The 6,000-nt window shown below is 37.7% G+C and overlaps 1 protein-coding gene across 1 annotated transcript in view; it reads left to right on the top strand.

Moving 5' to 3' along the window:
- Positions 1-4,394: 4,394 nt before the first annotated feature.
- opn5 (opsin 5) overlaps positions 4,395-6,000 on the top strand; it is a 68,340-nt gene continuing 66,734 nt past the window's right edge. The window contains exon 1 of the mRNA XM_044377496.1: positions 4,395-4,600. The gene's annotated coding sequence lies outside the window, so the exon portion shown is untranslated. The remainder of the gene's footprint in view (positions 4,601-6,000) is intronic.

Genomic DNA, 6,000 nt, shown 5'->3' with positions numbered 1-6,000 from the left:
GATGATACTGTCAGATTTTTTTCAGCCTCAGATCTACTAAAGGGTGAGTAGGATAACTAGGTTTTAAGGGGATATATATATACCTTAGACAGATTAACAATGTCTGTCAAAGTTTGTCTTAACACAATGGTCAGGTGCCCATATGAACACTGGAACAGGTTTTGCTTGCTCTAATCATTCCTACATTCATACTGGCTGTTAAAAGATCTCTTCCTTTCAATATTTATCTGAAGCTAATATGAGGTCTCAGCAGAAATGAGCCAAATCAAGTGAATATCTTCCAAAGAAATTGTCTTTTTAGTCCGAAATCCCCTCTTTTTGTTGCTGTCCCTCCACTGCAGCTCAATAGGGAAACATTGCTCAGGAGGGAATTTTGTACTTAAACCTTTGAAAGATATCCATCAGATTGCTGAAACTTCATATTAGCTTTCAGATAAACTTCTGAATTCAGTTTTGCACAAAACAAAGTGTGGATTCCACTATCAGTTACATTGAAAGTGGATTAGGAAGGTATCTTTAAATGGTCAGTATAAACAGGAGGAATGATTACAGTGAGAAAAACCTGTTTCACTGTTCATAAGGACACATTTTTAACACAGACTCAAAAAAATGTGAACCTATCCTTTAAGGCTCTAAGGGGTGCAGTAGAGGTTAAAGTCAATGTATCTGCCCATTTAAATTGGCTAAATTCCAAGTAGACATCCCATTAGAGCAATTAAGATGAAAAAGGACAGGGTCTTTAATAATCACAGTGAAAACTCTTCTTTTTGTCTAAATGAACATTTAGACTAAATGGCATTAGTGCCTCACAGGCTCCACAACATATTTCCTGTTGCAGGAGTGTGGGGGCTCTTCCTGCATCCACACTGCACTGGCTTCCTTATCTGTAAGTGGCTCCTGGAATGTTTTTATTTCCCTGATGAAGTCATCCATCTCACTGCACTGTAATTCCTTAAGATTCAATCAGTGTGTTCTGCGCTGCTGCAGCGAAGCTTCAGCAGAGAGCAAGTGGTCAAGTCAGACACACAGAGACACAGACACAACAGGAAGTACAACAGTGTTCCTGTAAATTAAAGTTTAGCTCACCATTTGGCCTTATAATTTAACCAAGACAGGCTTTTTAAAGTTATTAAACACTGGATGGAGCAACATTTCTATTCCTATTAAGTGGAAATAAAATGTCTGGTTTATCATGAAAATAAAGGGCCATTGCTTACAATTGGATTTCAATTTTCTTGTGTTTAAGATTCTATTTGAACATATTTTCTCAATATATTTCAAAATATATTTCATTAAATATAACATACATTTCCTTCTATTAAGATTTATACATACGAATACATAGAAATCAATTTATTCTTAATTTATTTCAACCTATGTAACTTCTGTATGGGTTGATACTGGTCATACACATTTCAATCAATGTGTATAGTTATGATTACTGACGAGTGGCAGAAGAAGTAAACAGATCTGTTACTGAAGAAAAAACAGCAAAAATACTCCTTTACAAGTAAAACTTGTGCATTATAACTTAAAGTACAGAAGTATTTTTATTTATTACCAAAATATACTTAAATTACAAAAAGTTAAAGTACTAATTATGCAAAAAAGAAGACCTCTGTAAGTATATCATTATGCATTATAATGTTGGATTGTTATTACTTATTTTACTGTTGTAGCTGGTCAAGGATGAGCTCAATACTGCTGGGTAGTTTAATCTGATCATATCTGACAACATATGTTTTGTAGATAAAATCTCAATCAACAAAACAACTAGTAACTGTCATTGTCTAATAACTTAGTGGGGTAAAAAGTGCAGTATTGACCTGTGAAATGTAGTAGAATAGGAGTATAAAGTAGCATAAAATGTTACTACTCAGTTAAGTAGAAGTACCTCAAACCTGTAAAGTTCACTACTGATACTGACTTGAACATTTTGAGCAAAGAAAATATTTTACTTAAATTTCCATCTTTACAAAAAATAGTCAATAACCATTATCAAATGAATCGATAATTAATATTTAAAGTCCCCTCCACTCAAAAATATGTTTTTCTTCTTGCTCCTATGAATGTTTGAGCTTCACTGTGCAGAATAATGCATGTGCAGAGTTTGACAGTGGATGGAAGGCTGTTTTCACATTCATCTGCTGAAAGCGCTGCTCACTGAAAATCAGATTTCAAGGGGTGGGCCTACAAGCAGGATTTGTGACATCAGTCAGTTCGGTCAGAAAGACCATCTTTTGCATGAATAGGCCTGTAGTATATTTTTCATTCATCCTGCCATTCACATCTATCATGCATGCTCACTCTTAATAACCCTTGCTGTCATTGTTTGGGGCTGTCAATTGTGCTATCAGCTGTTCACGTCAGCTGTTCATGTCTGTCCAATAGCATGGCGACACCCCTCCATTGTTAGCCTGTCATCTTGTTGCTGTCTTTTTAAATATGCTTCCTCTCTGCCTTTAGTGTGTTCACACTACTGTTATGTGCACCCCTCCACCTCCCCATCACTGCCTAGGCTTTGCGCATTCATCAGATTCATCACTTCATCAGCCTCACCGGCCTTATCACTCTCAGCAAAAGTCATCAGCCACCACCAACACCAGTGTCTGGACTCCATGGAGGGATTTATCATGCTGCTGCTTGGGGCTGATGCCCCTCGATTCCCGATTTCCGCCTTTGTGTAAGCTTTCTTGCCATAAATTAAAAAAAACAGCCCAACACATGATACATTTCTGTAATACTGAAGATGTACCTATCCATTTGAGGAGGAAAGAAGGTTATATCATATTCCAAGGAGGCATGGCATACCCTTTTGTGTAAACTGACCCAAAACCTTTTTTTTCCCTAACATTTGCGTGATCGTGACAGGACCTTTGGGTGATTGGGATTAGATCACATGAGATCCAGTCCTCTGCTTTTTTAGGGTCCTCTGTGTCCCCATATTGCTACAAACAAACCACACGTGACTCATCCTTTGGGCTTTTTGCTTTTTTGGTTGTTTGTTTCCCTTTTCCTGTGGTCTTGCTTCCCACATATTCAAAGTGAGCATCACTTGTGAGGTGGGAGCTTGGGGGCTTTGACTGCTTACTTGTGGTGGCACGCTCACAGCTGGGAATACAAGAAAGCCTTTTAGCACTGTCCCAGTCATACAAAATCATGCTGTCTCATTCACCCAAACCATATTTCAGTAGATGAGTTGAAACAAAAACAACCGAACTCCAAAAATAGAAACATGATATTAATACATTTTTACTGATGTCATTGCAGTAGTACATCATATTCATGTTTCCATCAAAGGTTTGTGCAATATATTAGCTACAACAATTTTATGACCTTATCATGAAAACTAGCTTAAGTTTATGTCATTTTCCTCAGCTCATGTGTTGTCCATGGATGTTTTATAAGAGCTGGATACCGGACTAAAAATGGCGCCCATTCAGTCCTATAGGAATTGCTCGACTGGCGCATACGCCAAAAAAAGTTTCTAGCTCCCAGGTTTGCTTCCGCGTTGTGCGGCCCACTGAATATGCGCAGTAGTGTTTCCCCCACTGGCCCCGCCCACGAGTTCCGTTCGGCCCATAGACTTCACATTGTGATGACGTCACAGATTTTTAAATCACTTTTCGTGGCTTGAGGAATGTTTTACAAATATAAAACCTCCATGGATCAAAAGTTCATAATAGAAAGAGTCATAATCGACGTTGTTTGCAATTTGAGGCATCGTGTCAACAGTTTTACAGACGTCTCTTTTACAGTGGTGGTCTATGGGGAAAATACTTTTTGGGCCAAAGGGGGATTTTTTGCTGCAATACCGCAAGTGGCCACTGGGAAAATTGGCTGCATTGGCTCAGCGACGGTGCCCTATCCAGCTCTTATAATACATCCATGGTGTTGCAGGGTCAACTTCCTTTTTGATGCCTGCTCCGCCCACCTACGTGATGTCACAAGGGCATGAAATTTTGATTATGCCGTTTCACAGCTAGGGCTCAGCAGAAAAAGGTTTTTATTTTCTCATCAGGTGAGAAAATAAACCCTGTATAGTTATACTTTCCCATTTTTATAAAATGATATAAAAATGTGTATCATTTGGGACCTCTTGCTTCGTAATGGCCCAGAAAATTGGCTTCCAGGAAAAGAAAGCCCCAAAGAAATCTGTGAGTTGTCACTGATGCTGATCAATAAAGCAGTCAGTCCCCTTGACTTACACTGTCACAACGCATTCTTATCTGCAGTGACCTCCATGCTCAGTTCACTCACTCTCAAAGGCTTTCATTTGTGTTAAGAGCCGCTGAGTCCCTAAAGTGGCATGCTTTTATTTTGAAAGCTGCGACCAGAAGTGAGTATTTAGCCAGACTGTGTGTATTGACAGTAGTTTGACAGTATACAGCAAAGTGATTGCTGGTTTGACGTTGCTGCTCAGAGCGTGTCTGCAGCTCAGAGGAGAAGTTCAAGTGGCAACCCGGGAATATTTTACAGACTGTGTCTGTTTCTTCATCAGGACCATCACTGACTGCTTTCCTCCAGTTTATCTCACAGTGGAACAGATTTGTGGGGAATTAAACTCCGCTCGGAATGACTGATGACCGATGATCAGAAGGTGAGCTCCAGCAAACCTTCACTTTAGGATCATTATCCTTCACTTTCTTCTCGTGTGCTGTGTGCTCTCTTAGTCTGTTATGAAATCATCTTCCAAACTGCGCTGAATATGATGATAGTCATCATCATGATAATAATAATAATAAAGCTAAACTATTTATAAAAAGCACTGACAATCTCATTTTTAAAAATCCTATTTTCGCCCCTCTTACTTTTTATTGGTTAACATTTCTGTAAACACTGGCCTCTTACCCGCCAACCATCAAAACACAAATGAGAGAAGCTCCGATGTGATTTTTGTTGTTGTTGTTGTTTTTAAGTTGATATACTCATCTGATTCGCCTTCAATTAGCCGCGATATTAAGCTTTTCATTGAGTTTTTTGCCCTGGGTTTGATCTCTCAGGTACGTACAGGCAGGTTACCTGAGAGGAGGGTGAAGAAAGAAAACACACACAGCATTTTTTACAGAAAAAAAAATAATTTAATCATATTTTACGCACATGTGACAAAATATAATTCTATTAGTGTTGTTTTGAAGTTGGCTTTACTTCCCAATTTGACACTGTACATTTACAAATAATAACAATAACTACAAAATCAACTAATTTCCCCCCTTAAATACATATTTTTCTTTTTTTTCTGACCTTATTATAACTCAGTATGTAGAGTGGTGTTGAACCTTCCCTTTGCCACAAACTTGCACATTTGATAAAGGTGACATCATAAGAAAATATTTCAAGCTTTATTTGTTATGTGCGACGTTTATTAATATATGTTAATTTTGTTGCATGTTAAAAGAAATGCATGTTATCCTGACTGTTCAAAGTCATGTTAACAAGCAACTCTTACAAAATCAAGCTGAATTATCAAGCTGATAAAACCATGCAAAGTCTGTTTTTCAGGCTGTTGAATAATAGAGTCTAATAAACAACACTACAGCTGAACATCTGTCAAAGCAAATTCAGTAAAAGGCATTTTTGTGGTTTGTGGCTAGACATGTAAACAAAGCCATATCACAGACTCAGTTCTCTATTGATGATACTTTGATATTTTCAGTGATGTTAGTGCATTATATAATACAGTAATCAAGGCCATCTTTGTAATTGCAATTTGCTAGGTTAACATGAATGTTATGTATATAAATAAACAGTTTGAAGAATCCTACATGTCATTGCTTCACCCTCTCATCTGAAACAAACCTACACCCTTAGAGTCAGAAAATCCTCTTCAGTCCTAAAAAATATGGAGTCATATCCTTTTTTCTTTTTTTAAAGAGGCCAGACTTTTGCCAAGTTTCAAGTGTAAAGTTTGGTTCTTAGATACATAAAATATAAGTGGTTCAAAGTACACAGATGGGCTTGAAAGTGCTTGATTCAAAGAAATATTCAGTAGCACCCAAA

The sequence above is a fragment of the Thunnus albacares genome, chromosome 16, assembly GCF_914725855.1.
Source record: "Thunnus albacares chromosome 16, fThuAlb1.1, whole genome shotgun sequence".
NCBI classification, from domain to species: Eukaryota; Metazoa; Chordata; class Actinopteri; order Scombriformes; family Scombridae; genus Thunnus; species Thunnus albacares.
The sequence above is the reverse complement of the archived record's forward strand: the minus strand, read 5'-3'. Positions and strand labels throughout refer to the sequence as shown.